This window comes from Nanorana parkeri, unplaced genomic scaffold (assembly GCF_000935625.1).
Source record: "Nanorana parkeri isolate BGI_ZX_2015 unplaced genomic scaffold, ASM93562v1 scaffold1173, whole genome shotgun sequence".
Lineage (NCBI taxonomy): Eukaryota > Metazoa > Chordata > Amphibia > Anura > Dicroglossidae > Nanorana > Nanorana parkeri.
In genome coordinates, this window is record NW_017307441.1 from 23,944 (window position 1) to 42,266 (window position 18,323).

Here is an 18,323-nt window from a genome sequence, read left to right on the forward strand (position 1 = left end):
TGTCGCTGGAAAAAGTACACAACAGAATTTAGCATTTTTGGCCCCATAGACTCCAATGGGAATGCATGTAAATGCACAGAACAGATGTTTTCAAGCATTTTTTTTTTTTGCACTTGTCAAGCGTTTTCCACAAAATAACCAGCTGTCCTCCCCTTTGTAAACACAACTGATCACATTGGCATAGCACATTGTCCCTGTTTGATGCCGATTCATTCATTCATATTCCTAGTGTGCTCCCACACAAACCTTTATGACCCCAAGGTGCCCCAATATTGAAGCAGAGGAAGACAAAACAAAGCCTTGGAAGAAATTATGGCACAGTTATGTCCTAGTTAGGAAAGCTACTCTACCTCTAAAGGTGCCCACACACCTTGCGATAATCGTACGATAATCGCGGGAAATCCCACGATCGTATGATTATCGTAAGGTGTGTGGAAGCCGTGCAACCTCTACTACTGTAAGGTCGCACGACTTTTATCTTACAAACATGTTCGAAAACCCGACGAGAATCGTACGATTTTCGGCGGGTGTGTCGCATGTTCGTAAGATAAAAGCCGGACGGGCCGGTGTGCGCAAGCGCACACTGCCCATTCGGCATTGTGGTCATCAAAAGCCCGTCCCTCAGGGGGGCAGGCTTGCGATCATCGCAAGTAGATCTGCCTGTCCAAGATAGGCAGATTGTATGTTTTTTTAATTACCTTACAACCATCACAAGACAAAAGTCTTGCGATGGTTGTAAGGTGTGTGCCCAGCCTCAGAAACACAGCAAAGAGCCTCTATATGTGTACAGAAGCCATGTGCTCATACTGCATGACATACTGTTCATGTTTTCATGCTTTCCTGGTATGATATTTCTGTCTACAAGTTATTGCATCGCCCCGCCCATCACACCCGGGTTGTGGTGTGAATGGGACACATAGAAAATTGTTTTCTATGTGTCCTAGTGGTGACCTGCGTTGATCCAGTTCAGTACAGCACAGGTCACCGCTATATGTGTGAACAGAACCTTAGCAAAACAGGAAGAAAACAAAACCAGATTGTTTCAGATAATTGTTTTACGCAAAATAACCAGAGAAAAGAAACCAATTACAGTTACAACAAGTATGCACATTTTCAGTCCTTATGTCAAATGATTTGACAGCCTCAAGCTGCACTGGGAGCTCTCCAGTGGGAGACAAGAAGAAGTATTCATAGTTATTGCTTATGTTTGGACTATGTGTTGATTATTCTTCAAAAGGTAGCCATCACGCTGATGAAAAAAAATTGTACAGGGCACATGCTGCCTTAACTGCAGTGAATGCATTCTGCAAGTTCAATTTACTCAAGTATGCAGAAAATGCCATTTATTGGCCAAAAGCACACTCCACAACTCTACATCCTTTGGTGAGCCTATAATTGAAAACCCTCTTCTGTAAATCCAGGCTGCAGTTAGAATAGGGTGTTATAGGGTGCAGGTGCTCAATCAGGGCAAATGCCCTCCAACAAACACAAAGGGTAGAGCAGGACTTCTTGTTCCCAGCAGCGGGAAACATTTGGGCAGATCAAGTTCATTTTCCACAGCATCTGGACAAAGGAAGAATGCCCAAAAATACTGAAGTCTGAGCTGCTTGCATAAGACCCAATGTAACAGAAGCAATAATTTGCATCCGTGACCACCAGTAAGACACGAGAAAAATATTTTTCATAGTTAAAATACTTTCTGCCACTCCCTATTGGCTTGATGATATGTATGCGTTTCCCATCTATTGCTCCCACACAGTCTAGATGGGTTAAAGGAGAACTATGGGGTCAGTGTTTTTCCCCATAGTTCTCCTTAGGATAACGGAAGGACACAAATTAGCGTCCTCCCGTTACCCTAAGCTCAGTATACCGCGGTATACTGAGATGCCGCAGTCGGCTTAGATGACGGGAACCGCCCAGCTGCGTGAGTGACAGCTGGCTCTGCCTATCTAGAGCCAGCTGTACCCGCCCCCTCCCCCGTCCGTTCCGCCAGTCAGCGCTGGCAGATCGGAGCGGGGAAGAGGGGAATCCAGCCCCTCCCCCTGTCACGGCAGAGAGCTGTGACAGGATCGAGAGGTGAGCGAACCCGGTATGTGTTTGCTCACCTCCCAATCTACTGAGCCGACCTGTGACAGTCTCATTGTCACATGTCGGCTAGAACTATGAGGTGAGTGAAAAGCACTCACCTCATAGTTCTCCTTTAAATTTGACCACTCTTCCTTTTGTTGGTTTTTTCATAACCACATCGTTCGGCACATCCAATATGACAGAGAAGGTGTCTCGAACAATGGACAAAGACTACAAGAGGCTGATACAAAGTACATGGACGGCTTGCATTAGAAAAAAAATCCAGGCCCATTCACACTTGAGTGTTCCATTGCAGAGCGTAATTGTTCACACATTAACACATATTGTGGAATGCATTAATATACATTCAATTAAGATAGCATGTGTATTATTTTTAACAACACAGAGCACCACATTGCAGGGTATTTGAGCTGTGGTGCGCTGTGGTGCATTGGGCTCTACTGTACAATGCGTTGGGTGCCATTTATTGTGAATGGCACCGCAACCCACTTCTCATAGAGCAGGTGCATTGCCATACATTGTGGTAATGCACATTAGGGTGTATGTTTTAGCTTGTGTTGCTGCAATGCACAAGGTGAAACAGTCCCTTGAGTATGTATTAATGAATATTGACCATTTGTGCTTTTTTCATCTGCTTGGAGTTCAGCTTTAAGTCTTTCACTTTTATTTTAGCCTCAGAATATGTGGGTAACAAAAAGGAGGGGTGACTCTCCCGTTGCTGACTTTGGGGTATGAGTAAACTCCTTGCAGTGGGGTGTTGTCTGGTGGTTCTGTCCAAACCTCTATAAACACTTTTAAAAATAACTAACCAGTACATTTGCAGGTTGTTTTAACACTGTATTACCACTAGTTGCTTATTAGAAACCAGTTGTTCAGCAAATAATAATAAGTTATAAATAAAATTCAATGCTTAGCACTATGCCTAATATATCTAGTAAAGATGATGCTTGAAATATTTGATCAGACACAAAAGAAATTAAAATGTAAGAAAAAAGTGGTTAATTAATGAAAGCTCTTTAACACAGATGCACCCATGTCATCACAATTAATTACAAATTAGACAGCATGCTGTAAGAAATACCAAACCAATTTACAATGATAAGATTTAAAATAAATTAAAAGGCGATTTGGTATGAAACTACAGACAACTATTTCTTGTTTAAAAAAAAGAAATGTGTGACAATACATTGCATGCATTAACATAATGATTAAGGCGATCAAAATGAATGAATCAATTAACTTGTAAGCAGTTTCAACAATTCAATTCAACAATAATGCCATAGAGATACCTACTTAATTCATAAGTGCTATCTAATAGCCTCATAATTGCTTATTATGCATAGTAAACCAGTGTTGTCAGTTTTAACAATGATTGCTATGTAAATATTCCGTTTCTGTCTATTATGTAATATCCAATTTCCCTCATAGTGAATTTTTCCATGACAGATCTCACCTTTGCTGAGTAAACGGTGAACCACTCACTTGCATAAAATATTCAAAGAACCATTTCTAAAGAAAGAAATAGCTTAAATAACAAAAGCAGCATGTACTATGCAGCACTAAACTGATCTGAAGTTTTAGAATCTAAATAATCCTCAGACATTCATTCATCTTGTAGCATTGGGAAATAGGAACACAAGTGGGCTAGAGAAAATAGGCATTGGACTACAGGGCTGTGCATGATAATTAGATAAGTATATGTGTCAAAGAAATAGGTTGCTGCTTCCTGTAACATAGTTCAACTGGTAAAGTGGACTTGAACTCAAAAAGTGAAGATTTGCTATCTTATAAGGAACATCTAGAAATGTTGCTGTACCCAAGCAGCATCAACCCAAACATTTACATGTTTTCCCATACCATTTCTAGATCTTCCCTATAAGATAGAAACCCTTCACCTTTTGAGCTTACATCCACTTTGGTATGTCACCACTGCACTACTTTCTGTACCTGCAATACCTGTGTATCCCTGCCATTCATTAGATCACCAGTCATCAGGAGGGCAGCTTTGACATGACAAAACAAAACCTCTACCAAGATGGTCACCCCTGCACATGCTGCCTTAACTGCACTGAATGCATTCTGCAAGTTAAATTTTACTGGAGTATGCAGAAAACCTAATTTATTGTCCAAAAGCACACTCCACAACTCCACATCCTTTTGTGATCCATTAATTGAAAACCCTCTTCTGTAAATCCAGGCTGCATTTAGAATAGGGTGTTACAGGGTGCAGGTGCTCACTCAGGGCAAATGCCCTCCAACAAACACAAAGGGTAGAGCAGGACTTCTTGTTCCAGTTCATTTTCCACAACATCTGGAGAAAGGAAGAATGCCCAAAAATACTGAATTCTGAGCTGTTTGCATAAGACCCAATGTCAATGTAACAGAAGCAGTAATTTGCATCCATGACCACCAGTAAGACAAGGAAAAAATATTTTTCAATATCTGTGTATCCCTGCCATTCATCAGATCACCAGTCATCAGGAGGGCAACTTTGACATGAGAAAACAAAACTATACCAAGATGGTCATCCCTGCACAGAAACACAGTGCAGCCCTGAGTTAGGGACCACACTTGTCAGAGGTGCCTTGAAGTGACAGTGTGGCTTTTCATGCATTTCTGAATATATGCATAGGCCAAAATAGCTGATTTGGAAACATTCTCCAATTCAGCTCACTTTCCAGTTCAGCTATGTTGTCCTAGATTGTTCACTCCTCCTGCCTTCTCCAAACTCTTCACCTTTTTGTGAATAACCCCCATAGTAATGGCAATCTACAAACAGATATTTATAGATAATTGTCGACTTTTTAGTCTTTGCATACCTTATTTTTTTTCCTCCCCATTCTTCTCACAGTGGTCATTTTTACTAAGGCAGATTAATATATTCCCCTTTACTTCCTGGAGCTCTGGCACATGTGACCAGGACATGTGACTATGCACATCATCTCAGAGGGAAACAATGCCTTTCCCTGAGGTATTGTGAGATTTTGCAGTATACAGGTGAGATTTACCACTAATGCACTCCTGATGTAACCTTCCCAAGATGCATCTCTTAGGCACAGGCTCCATCACTAATGCATATGAGGACCAGGAAGTGGAAAAAAAACAGTTCCACAGGTGGAGCATTATACAGGTGAGATTTACCACTAATGCACTCCTGATGTAACCTTCCCAAGATGCATCTCTTAGGCACAGGCTCCATCACTAATGCATATGAGGACCAGGAAGTGGAAAAAAACAGTAATTGTAATTAAAAGCAAAATATGTTTGTTTAATTAATGTACAAAACAAATGATTGTGAACAGATCCTGAGTGAGTGGTGCCACACCCCTATTTGAATCATGAAAAACTGGATAGAACGATTTGTTTAATTATTGAATGTAAGTCAGAGCTGCATGCCGATGTGATTTTTAGTGAAAGAGGTTCAAAGTCTGCTATAAAAGAGTATGGAGGGATTAGAACCCCCGTCACATTTTTTTTATTGCTGCCTGTGAGAAATTCACCCTCTCTATTTGTCTTGGTGACCATTGTCACGAGCAGCGAAACTGAAGGAAATCCAAAATGTTTACTTGTCAGCAAATTAGGAATAGAAGGAAATATTCCACTTGTTTGGGTGTTAGTGGTCTAATAGCTTATTTCATTTTCTTCACAGGGATTTCCTCTCACTTCCTATTGCGTCTCCCAAAACAGGAAGCAAAGGAAATTCTCCCTAATGAGACATAGCAATCAAAGACTTTGGCAGGGGTTTTAACCATTACCTACTTTATCCAAATTATGCAAGGACAAGCGTGAGTAGTTGGCCCAATGGCCCCCCAGGTGTGATCTCTCCCCCTACAACACAACTGGTTACAACAAAAACAAGAAATACCGGGGTTTATGAGAGATATGACACCATGGCTTCAAGTTTGATAGAAAAAACTAATTATTTTAATTTTTACATATTTATAGATAACATATGTGTTACAAATGTACATACAAGGATAAAAAAAAAAAAAAGGGGGCAACAAACAGTTGCGACCAAATTTAAAAAATGTTTAAACCGAGGTCATATACCCATTTGGTATATATAGACTGAACCATTGGAAATCAATACATTGTGTATGTCCAATCCCTACGCGTTTCGACTAGGTTGTGACACACAAAGAGGAAACTCTTTAAACAAATCAATTAATTCACTTATTAACTTTGATACTTTTCAACGAGATGATTAATTCAAGTCATGTTTATAAATTATACTGAACACTTATTACACCTGGATGTATCAGGTTTATACCAATCACTTTGAAGATACAACACACATTTCACAATGTCTTTTGACACCGCCTGTTTATCTCTTTTTTCTTTATTATTTTTCACTATTTTTTAATTTTTAATTTTTGTTTTTTAACTTTGTCACTTTACTAGAACGAACATCACAACATTATTCATTATATTAAGACAGAGATCTAGCTAGGACATTTACCTTTCCTTTATAGATAGGATTATACAGAGTCCTGCACATAGGACACATCCATACAACTACATGCATCTTTATATAGGGTGCAGATATGCATATATAGGTACATGCACATATATCACTAATTAAGTAGGTGGGGTGGGAATACACATGAAAATAGAATGAAAAGGGCTCCTGGATAAAAGCAACCAACCATCTCTGCAAATATAATTAATTATGCATAGATTTAGAAAAATGGTCACAAGTTATGGGATGTCTTTCGAGTTACTATATGCACAAATACTAAAGAAATACAATATGAAAAACAGGTGTGTGGATGTTGGAGCATAAGAACACTACAAGACAGATATAGGCAGCCCCATCCTCCTGCTTGGACGTGCAGTCCCTCCCTCCTACTGCGGCCCTGAGGTCTCCATTGGACATAGAAAGAATAAACAAAAAACATAAAACTGAACGAGATCTTTCAGCCGAGGATTTGTATCCCCGCCCACAATCCACACAGAGAGTTCGACCTTCCTAAAACCACTCCAACTGGGTGGTGAGTAATCGGTATATATTGGTGTGAATGGTGATGGGACTCTGTCAGGATCGGACCCCGCTCCGTAGCCCAAGAACATGGCAGGGACGGCCCCGTCAACCCCTTGGATTCTGGCAGCCTGGATACAGCCTGGACCTCCACATCTACCCCTTACATTCTGGCAGCCTGGATACAGCCTCCCATCCTGTGAAAGGACTTCCCACCTAACAGCAAGTAGCCATTACCACATGCTGTAATCAATTGCCGAGTTGTATGCACCTACTGACATCAAGGTTAGGGGTAGTGAATCCAACTAAACGCTCTTATCTAAAACTGCCTTACCCTCTTCTCTGGACTGTCTTAAATACTATATGCAATAGAGTTACTGTCTCTTTGACCTCCCTAGTGAAGTAAACTTGGGGAGAGAACTACAATTCCCAACAGGCCCCAATGCTGTAGAATTGAGGGTTGTGGGAATTCACCTCTACCATTTAATTCCTCCTGCAATCAGAATGGTATATGATGTGTAAGGGGTTCCGACTTCACTCACTACACTAAAGTGTGACAGTGAACCCTTCAACTGAACCATTTACGCTTACCTCCGCAGTTGTGATCCTATACCTCCCGCAGAGTTTGCACGGATCATTACAGACTCTCTCCATTGGGTATGAATACCCAGGCACATTCCTTTTTTTCTCTGTATTTTGTGCATTATATGTAATTATAATGGACCCATTGGGGAACTGTGGACATGTTTTGATCAAATGTATTGTTTTCTACTAGGGTAGGTCACAATCCCCTGAAGAAGCCAAGTCGCAAAACGCGTAGGGATTGGACATACACAATGTATTGATTTCCAATGGTTCTATCTATATATGCCTAATGGGTATATGACCTCGGTTTAAACATTGTTATATATTTTTTACATTTGGTTGCAACTGTTTGTTGCCCCTAATTTTATCCTTGTATGTACATTTGTAACACATATGTTATCTATAAATATGTAAAAATTAAAATAATTTGTTTTTCTATGAAACTGCAAGCCATGGTGTTATATCTCTCATAAACCCCGGTATTTCTTGTTTTTGTTGTAACCTACTTTATCCAAAACTTTGTCCAAAATTAAATAGGAACATTTTGGCTTTAGATATACAGTACTTCCAAAAACAAAAGGGGCTTGTACACAATTTCTATACTTCTGTTTATTTCTTATAAAAGCTGATTCAGCCAGCAAAACAGCTGCCCCCACACTATGTAGGTCAAGTTTAACAAGCCTTAGGGCAGTTAATGTAATATCTTCCCAAGTTTTTTTATTTACAGATTTCTGTTTAGTAGCTTAAATTGATTGGGCAATTGATTTTCCAAAATAAAATCTTGAGAGATTTAAGGTTTTAATTTCTCCTTATAACACAAAAGTAATACAGTTTAGGTCCCTACTGGACTACTGTAATATTTCTAACGAAACATGTTATATTATTTAGAGGACAAAAAAGCCCTCACAGTTCTTGGCACTATAGGAGATGTATGTCTTCTGCATATTCATGTTGATGGTTACACTTATCAAACCATCTGTCTTTCCAATAAAACAGCTGAATCCAGAATATGTTGGAAACAGCAATTTTACTTAAGGCCTATAAGGAAAATAGAAATATTTATATTTTTGCTGTACTCATTATAGAAATATCTCTTAATTCAAGGGGGTAGAGAGGAATAACATGTATATGATCCAGTACATCATGTTTAACCTCTTGCCGTCCGCCCGTAGTAAAAAAACGGACGGACGGCACTGCAGCATCTGCGGGTTGCCGTCTCCAGACGGCAATTTTTTTCTGCTCGCGCGCGCCCCCTAGCGGGCACGCACGGGCAGAAAAGACCCGTCCAATGCGAACACCCGGTACCGGGTGTTTCACATATAGGCGATCAGCGGGTCCATAGCCCGCCGATCGCCTATATGTGCTCGTTTGCGATGAAAAATGGCCTGGATGGGAAGGGGGTTTAACACCGCGGATGTCAACTGGTTAAAGTTGTGAATCATCATGAACTAAAAAGAACTATGTGTGAACTTTATATTCTCTGCAAGGGAAAATAATCCTTAAAAAAACAGCACATGCTTTTTTAACAAAATCATTGCGTTTACCCGCAGATTTTTTTAAATGTCACATAACATTCTTCAATTAGAAGAGATTGAAAGTAGAATACAACCTTCCTGCTATCCTGATTACCACACTGCTAGCTGCCTACACCATGGAGGAAAGAAGGAACAGCAAACAAAATGGCCTTTTAGGCACCACCATGACCACTTCAATTTGTATAAAAAATTAAATTAAATTTAAATTTTAAAAAAATATATATATTTTTTTTTTTTATTGTGTACATTGATTGTAAAAATCACATAATTAAATGAAAATCATCAACATATATAGTCTTGGGGTCTCCCCACACTGCAAGGGCTAAATGCTTGTTAGGTGTAGGAGTTAAGGAATAGGCTGGAGATTCCTTTCTTCGGCAGCCTTCCGCCACAATGTGTGGCCAGTTCTCTGCAACCTCTTCTCTAAGGCGATCCATCCAGCAGTTGCATGCCGACATCATCAGATACATTGCAAGATCAATAGTCCTGCATTATACAAGAGGAAGGCAAGCACCCATCAACAACCTATAGCGTCAGAGAGAAAAGAACAGTGATTGCATCCAGGGGAGTGAAGAATAAGGTAAGTATTACAGCCTTTTCCTCTAACCCCTAGATTTAAAGCCTGTTCACACTAGCCCGCAGTGTTTTACCGGACAGGCTGGTGCATTGTGGCAGCTCCGGCACACTGCTAGAGCTTTCATTGTTTGCATTTTTTTAACTTTATGTGGAGTGTACAATCTGTACACTGCATTCAGGTCCCCGCACGATGACAAGTGCTGGCTTACAGTGCAAACATGTAGCAAGTAATATGTAAGCAGCAGTTTTTTAATATTTCTCTTAACCTATGTAATGTGAATGAGAACATGTAACAAATATAAATGAGATGTTATCCCAATTTGGCAAAAGTGGAAATACACTTTAACTGCCTCCAGTTAAAGTGGGAAATTGAAGTTTTTTAAAAATAGGCAGCGATGCCTGTTACCATACAAGCGATCGCGTGTATGGGGTGCCGATCGGTGTGTGTCCCCATACTTAGCAACCAGCAACTATTGAGACAATAAACACTTTGGTTAGAAAGTACAGAGTTCAGTGGTCAAAAGTACCCCAGTGTACAGAATGCAGTGGTCCGGGGTTTATATTGTACAGTCCAGAGTACAGGGTGCAGGAGCCATAAGTATATAAGATACAACAGTAAATTATATGTACTGTACTACACAGCACGGCATGCAAAGTATGAAAGTATGGTGAAGAGTACCGTGTTTCCCCGAAAGTAAGACCTAACCCGATAGTAAGACCTAGCACTATCTTAAGTGATTTCTGTAATATAAGACCTACCCCGAAAATAAGACCTAGTTCGGTGGTAGGTCTTATATTGCAGAAATCCGCTAGGTCTTACTTTGTGTAAAGACCGGCCGCAGCTCCCGCCCCACCCACACGCCGGCCGCAGTTCCCACCCAGCCCACACTGCCGCCGGCCGCAGCTCCCGCCCACACGCCCGATGGAACCGGCATAACATCACACCGGGACCGGCAACAGCACGCCGCCTTCTGGGACATCCAGTCCTCCCCCAGCCAGGGTAAGACATCCCCCGAAAATAAGACCTAGTGTCTTTTTTCGTGCAAAAAAAAAAAAATAAGACACTGTCTTATTTTTGGGGAAACACGGTATATAATGTAGGCCACTGTACTTTACATAATCCTGACTGCTGCTGTTTGCTGTTTCGTATGTTAAACCTGCACAGCATACAGCGTTAGGATTATGTAATGTATATGAAGTGGGCAAGAGTGTGTAATGTGTAGCTAAGTGCACTAAGTGCAGGGCTCAGAAGTATGTAACATACATCTCAGCACACATAGTACAGTGGTCAGTGGTCATGAATTTGTAATGTGCAGCACAGAATACAAAGCACAAGGAATATATAAGGAATCATACATTCTGGAGTACAGGCCAGCAAATAGGTAACATATGCATTAGCACAATAACAGGCACAGTACTCAGAAAAATAACAAAGCAGACAGTAATGCCAGATTAGATATTACCCAAACATAAACCTAAGTAAATATGACAATAAGAGGTTATGTAACATATAACACAGCATACTGAATATCAACTGCTGCATCCTGTATGCCGTGCCATACATAACATACACTTGGCCACTGAAATGTATATGCTTTGTTGTTCCCCAGTAAATATTGCTCCTTTTCCTTCCCCAAGCTAAAATCCTCATCCCTTCCTCAAGCAACATCCCCATAAGTATCCATCCACTGCTCAACTCTGCAACCCTGTTCCAACATGTACCTCTGTGCCCCTAATCCACAGATTACCTCTTCTAGCCCCCCCAACCCCACACACACCCCTTTCACAGCTCATCTCGGCGCCCCCCGTCCACAGCTTTCCTCTGCGTCCTCTGTCCACAGCTCAACTCTGCGCCCCCATCCACAGCTCGCCTCTGCATCCCCTCACAGCACACGTCTGCAACCCCCCACTTCCCCTCCACAGCTCATCTCTGCCATGTCTTCTACATCTCACTCTGCTTTTTTTCACCAGACAGGGTGGTTTAATCCTTCCTCACTAAAACTAAAAAAGGTTTGCCTGGAGTCAAACTTTAACCATAATGATAAAACCAAATTAGTTGATGTTTACTTTTAAATGTAAGGGAATGGTGACAGCATTAAAGCACATTAATATTACCATATATTAAAGATGATATAACTATTATCTGTAAACTAAAGCCTTCCTTGCAAGAGAATATTTATTTGAGAAGGTTTCTGCACAAAATGTCTATTGGTTGAAACGTTATTATCTTTATTTAGATCTCCAATCTATCACATATTTCAATATATGTAAATGATTCTGTTGATTTCAGATACTGGATCACACAAGCCAGTGACATAAGATGGATGCTTGTAGTCACTGGCTGAATAATGAGCGTATTTCTGCTGCTAATGGTTTACATTGATGGTGTGTACATTCAGTGGATCTGTAGAGGGAGGAAAACCTGGTCATTAAATGCAGTGTAGATAAGAATTGCTATATGTTAACAGATTAAATCTGAGTTGTCAATACCACACTGTAGATATTTTTCTCTCTCTCTCTATCTCTCTCTCTCGTAACAAGGACACTCCACTGTAGTCAGTAAATGCAAGTAAAACGCAGACCTCCCCTGTTGCACAAGATAGCTTCCCTCGTGAGGACTCACACTGCTCTCTCAGCAGTGTGTCCCAGCGGTCCTAGGGTCACTGACCTTCCCGACCTCTCCCAGCCTTCCCTGGCTGTTCCACGTGTCCCGCACGCACCTGGGTCTGCTGTTGCTCTGTGCTTCCTGCACCCACACAACTCCCACAGCACTCTCTGAACTCTGGTCCAGACTCCTCATAAGGCTGCTTTTAGGAAAACCTGGAAGGACCTGAAAAGCCAGGATCTTCCTTATAACATTGTTTACATTCTGGACCCTCTCAGCCCCTTTGGCTGAGAGTCCTGGGTGCCAATGTTGCCATGCTATGTCGCAGCATTGCTATGCACTGCCACAATATATATATATATATATATATACATATATATATATATTTCCTGGTCATATCCATGGCAGCGCTGACAATTGGGTTTAGTCCTAATACCCCTAGTTGAGAGGAACAGAAAGGGTTAAACAGTACCACCCTTTCCCATAAAAGCCCCTCCTACTCCCGAATTCCTCAGTCTTTTTTGTTCCTGTCCCCCTAGGACAGGGTTTTATGTTGCTAGAGTGTTAGCTCTTTAGGATACTGCTACTGCCCCAGGGGAGTTCAGCCTCTCTCCCCTGGGAAGCCCTCAAGTTCGGGCCCGAGCAAGGGTGTCCCCTTGAGGAGCGACATCGGGCCGCTGGATGAGCACTACTGCCCCCCCCTATTTTCGCCCTATTTTTAACTTCCCTACTGGACAAGGATAGGACATACGTGGGGGGGATACTCGGATCGTCTGCTTCTCCCTCTGGGTGTGTGCGTATCGGCTGCGGTATGAGGGCAAGACTGGTGTGGGCAGTTTCGGCTTCAGGAGCCTACTGCGCATGCGCGGGCGTCAGCGGGGCGCGTGTGACGTCACGCTGGGCCGGGTTTTGGCGCCGGATTTAAAAAAAGGTATGATTTCTTTAGGGCTGCAACAACTAATCGACATAATCGATTATAATCGATTATTGAAAAAGTTACTGTTTTTGCTCTTTTCTTTGCCCTCTGTGCCCTCGTTGTCGCTATGGACGTCGGTGGAAGAGGTCTCTCGCCCCACAGGTCCACATCTAAGGAGTTAAGGGGAGGAGGAGTTTTTCCAACGGAAAAAAAAAGAGTGCATCTTACTAAAATGGATTTTCAGCTCCATTTTTTAGCCCTGCGGATATGGAATCTTCTGCATCTTCGGGGAAGAAAACTGCTAAGTCGCCCAGATGCTCAGCCTGTGATGCTAAAGCTGTGGCAGGGAAAAGGCTTTGTGCGGACTGTCTTAAAGAGGCAGCGGGCACTTCAAAGTCGTCTGCGGACATCTTGGACTTGATTCAGCAGGCAGTGGCAAAGGCAAGGCAAGCAGGCCATTCCCGCAAACGGCAAAGAGCGGCAAGCTCGATTTGGGACTCCTCAGTAGATACGGAGGAGGAGAGGTCCCTGTCGGAAGGTGAATATTCCCTGTCTTCAGATCAGGAAGATTCTCCTACTACCTCTTCACTGGACCCCAAGAGGGTGGATGCTCTGATCGCTTTGGTGCTTAAAGCATTGGATATGCGGGAGCATGAAGAGGTCTTGTCCCCCTCCAGCAGACACTTTTCGGGTCAGAGAAAGCTTTCCAGTGAGTATGGTTACCAAAAACCTCATTAAGGAAGAATGGGATAAATCGGAGAAAAGAATGGGGTCTAAAGGGAGGTTTGCTCCCCTCTACCCCATCAATAACACGGACTCCAACACTTGGGATACGGCCCCAAAAATTGACGCAGCGGTGGTCAGATTGGAGAAACGCACCGCCTTACCGGTGGACAACGCAGGCTCTCTGAAGGATTCGATGGATCGGAAAATTGAGCACAGCTTGGTGAAGACCTATACTTCCTTAGGGATGGGTCTTCATCCGGCAGTAGCCTTGTCCTCGGTGTCTCACACGTCCAAATTGTGTTTGGAAGAGCTGGAAGAAATTATAAAGAGAGGAGCAAGCAGACACAGGCTCCTTGATAAACTACAGGACATCAGGCTGGCAGCGGAGTTCTCCACAGAAGCTTCTGACGACCTTATACAGTGTCTGGCCAGAGGCATGGTGTCCTCGGTGGTAGCACGTAGGGCGCTGTGGCTCAGATCATGGGGCGCTGATTCATCCTTCAAGAATAGTCTGTGTTCCCAATCATTCCAAAGGGGGATGTTATTTGGCCAGGAATTAGATTCTTATATTAAGAAATCTATTGAAAGCAAAAAGGCCATGCTTCCACAGGAGAGAAGAACTAGGTGCGATTATCGGGATTGGAGCCAGTCCTTTCGGGACTCCAGGTCCTATAAGCCCGGGAGAGAGTCCTCCCGCTCTCAGGCGTGAAGGGGTAGATCTGGTGCTCCCAGAGGTGGAAGAGGCAGAGGGGCTGGATCCACCAAATCAGGAGGTGTCTTATGAAGGTGTCTGTCCTGGAGACACGAGAGTGGGGGCACGGTTGCAACGGTTTTCGGGTCTCTGGGTACTGAAGATCATCAGGGAAGGTTACAGGCTCGAATTCAGATTCCTTCCCCCAAGAGGCAGGTTTATAAACACCAAATTGCCAAGAGAACCCGCAAAACGGCATGTAATGTTGGAGTTTGTACAAACTCTGTTGGCCCAGGGGGCCATTCTGTCAGTTCCAGAGAATCAACAGTTCCAGGGGTTCTATTCTCATCTGTTTTTGACTCCCAAGGCAAAAGGCGGTTGGAGGCCGGTCTTGGATCTCCATCAGCTCAACAAGTTTATTGCGTTGAGAAAATTCAAGATGGAGTCCCTTCGGACTATCGTAAGGGTGGTGCGTCCAAACATGTGGATGGTCTCCATAGACTTAAAGGACGCATACTTCCACATCCCCATGGCACCGGAACACCAGCAATTTCTCAGGTTCTGTGTCAATCGCAGGCACTATCAGTTCAGAGCAATGCCATTCGGCCTCAGCACAGCTCCCAGGACTTTCACAAAGGTCCTGGTTACTGTCATTGCGGAAATTCGGAAACAAGGTATCAACATTTTCCATTATCTCGACGATATTTTGATCCTAGCAACTACGAGAGAGGAGGCAGTCTTCCACAGGGATGTCACCATGAAAGTCCTGAACGACTTCGGGTGGGTGTTGAATATGCAGAAGAGCCAGACAATGGTGTAATTAGGAGCGGATTTCCGAACCAGCATGGGCGTGGTTCAGCTATCCAGAGACAGAGTTGCCAAGATCAGACAGAAGGTAGAATTCGTCCGGTCATGCACCCAAGTCACAGCCGAAGTTTTCATGAGTCTGTTGGGATCCATGTCCTCAACCATAGGCCTGACTCGGTGGGCCCAGTGGCATATGAGAGAAGCTCAAAGTTCTTTTCTCCACCAGTACAGGTATCAGGACAAGAAGCAGCAGATCAGGATATCGCTCAAGGTCAGACGCTCACTAGGGTGGTGGTCCCGGGACGAGAACCTGCTCCAGGGTTTCCCATTGGGGGAGATTCCATGGATTACCATCACCACGGACGCCAGCGGGATAGGCTGGGGAGCTCATCTAGATGGCCAATATGCACAAGGGATGTGGCCACTGGCATGGAGGAACAGATCTTCCAATCTGCTAGAGCTGAAAGCGGTGATGCAAGCTCTCTGTTTTTTTCAGGACCAGCTCCAGTGCCGATGGGTCAAGGTGTTAGTGGACAATGCCACTGTGGTGGCGTATGTCAATCATCAAGGGGGCACAAGGAGCCCCAACATGATGCGGATCCTGTCCCTCCTGATGTTATGGGCTGCACGGAATCTGTAAGGCATCAGAGCGGTATATCTGCCAGGAATCCGAATCCTCAGGACCTTCACCTGACGGCTTGGCTATTGAGAGGGAACGGCTGAAGGAGTCGGGATTCTCTCAAGCAGTCGTTGACACACTTCTGAAGTCCAGGAAGATGTCCCCTTCTGCATCATATTATCGGTTGTGGAATGTGTTCTCGACATGGGCTAGGGCTAACGGGGCCGACCATGCCCGCCCTCCTCCTAAGGCTATACTGGATTTTCTTCAGAGAGGCCTGGAACGGAAGCTAAGTCTCAACAGGCTCAAGGTACAAGTGTCGGCCATTTCAGCTATCACCGGGGTCCGTTGGTCCCAGGATTTGAATATTGCTAGATTTCTGAAGGCGGTGGGGAAAGTTAACCCCCCCAAGCGGCCTCTCTACCCATCATGGGACCTTCCTCTTGTCCTGGAGAAGCTTTCAGGCCCTCCTTTTGAACCATTGGAGGAGATTTCGATGCAGTTTCTGTCTTTCAAAACGGTCTCCTTGGTGGCCTTGGCCTCCGGTAGGAGAGTGTCGGAGCTCCAGGCCTGCAGTTGTGTACAGCCTTTTCTTATCTTCCAGGAAGATAGAGTGGTTCTAAGGACTGTTCCAGAGTTTCTTCCGAAGGTACACTCCAGCTTCCATATATATAAGAATATCGTGTTGCCTGCTCTCAATTCACAGGACAGGGACGGCTGTCTGGATTTGGTCCGCTGTCTCAGGATCTACGTGGAACGATCCAGGGTGTGGAGAAAGTCTGAAAGACTGTTTGTCATCCCAGCAGGAGCAAGGAAAGGGCAAGCAGCAACTAAGGCTACCCTGAGCCGGTGGATTGTTTGCACCATCATTAACGCCTATCGGGCAGCAGGGTTATCTCCGCCAGAAGGAATCAGGGCTCACTCCACTCGGGCTATGTCGTCCTCCTGGGCAGCGGCGGCAGGGGTTTCATCAGACCACATCTGCAGAGCGGCAACATGGGCTTCCAAAAATACGTTTATAAAACACTACAGATTGGATGTTAGAGAGTCCTCCTGGGCAGCGGCAGCAGGGGTTTCTTCAGACCACATCTGCAGAGCGGCCACATGGGCTTCCAAAAATACTTTTATAAAGCATTACAGATTGGATGTTAGAGCTGCAGCTAATGACCAGTTTGGCAGGAGAGTGTTACTTTCTCGCCATGGTATCTCTCATTAAAAGTTTTCAGCATGCATTATGGTGGCTCTTGGTCTTGTTTCCCTCCCTGTCTTGTGCTTGGGTAAATCCCAATTGTCAGCGCTGCCATGGATATGACCAGGAAAACGGAAAATTTAATCATACTCACCGTAATTTTCTTTTCCTGGTTATATTCCATGACAGCGCTAGACTCCCACCCTTGGTATACTTGGCTTGGTACTTAGACTGAGGAACTCGGGAGTAGGAGGGGCTTTTATGGGAAAGGGTGGTACTGTTTAACCCTTTCTGTTCCTGTCAACTAGGGGTATTAGGACTGAACCCAATTGTCAGCGCTGCCATGGAATATAACCAGGAAAAGAAAATTACGGTGAGTATGATTACATTTTCCGTTATACCACAGGACTCTAGAGAAGTGGAGACGTGTTCTCTGGAGTGATGAATCATGCTTCTCTGTCTGGCAATTGATGGATGTTTCTGGGTTTCGCGGTTGCCAGGAGAACGGTACTTGCCTCACTGCATTGTGCCAAGTGTAAAGTTTGGTGGAGGGAGGATTATGGTGTGGGGTTGTTTTTCAGGGGTTGGGCTTGGCCCCTTAGTTCCAGTGAAGGGAACTCTTAAGGCATCCTAATTTTAAAGAACTCTGGTCACCATAGGGTTAATGGCACCCTAACACACATCTGGGCATTGTGGTATGGGAGAAAAAGGTGCATGAGCATTAAAAGTTCATGGTGGTGCCTTGACAGCCCGTTCAAAAATAGTAGGCTGCCCTAACACACACATGTTAACGAGTGACATAATGCACCATAGTTTAAAGTAGCATTCCACTTTCAAATTTTCAAACAGGATGTAGCTCTGGGGACAAAGTGGAGGCTCATCATAACAGGAATAAGAAGCCACCATGAGACTTCCACACTTGTGTGACAGAACTAGAGAGGAGGGGGAACTTGTCACTTTGAAATGTGGATATGTAAGGGCAGGGGAAGGACCATGGGACGCTTGCAG

General features: G+C 43.7%; 1 protein-coding gene across 1 annotated transcript in view; it reads right to left on the minus strand.

The window, feature by feature from the left end:
• The window catches only part of LOC108796810 (dnaJ homolog subfamily C member 5B-like), a 39,486-nt gene that overhangs the window by 12,478 nt on the left and 8,685 nt on the right, over positions 1-18,323 (minus strand). The window lies entirely within an intron of this gene.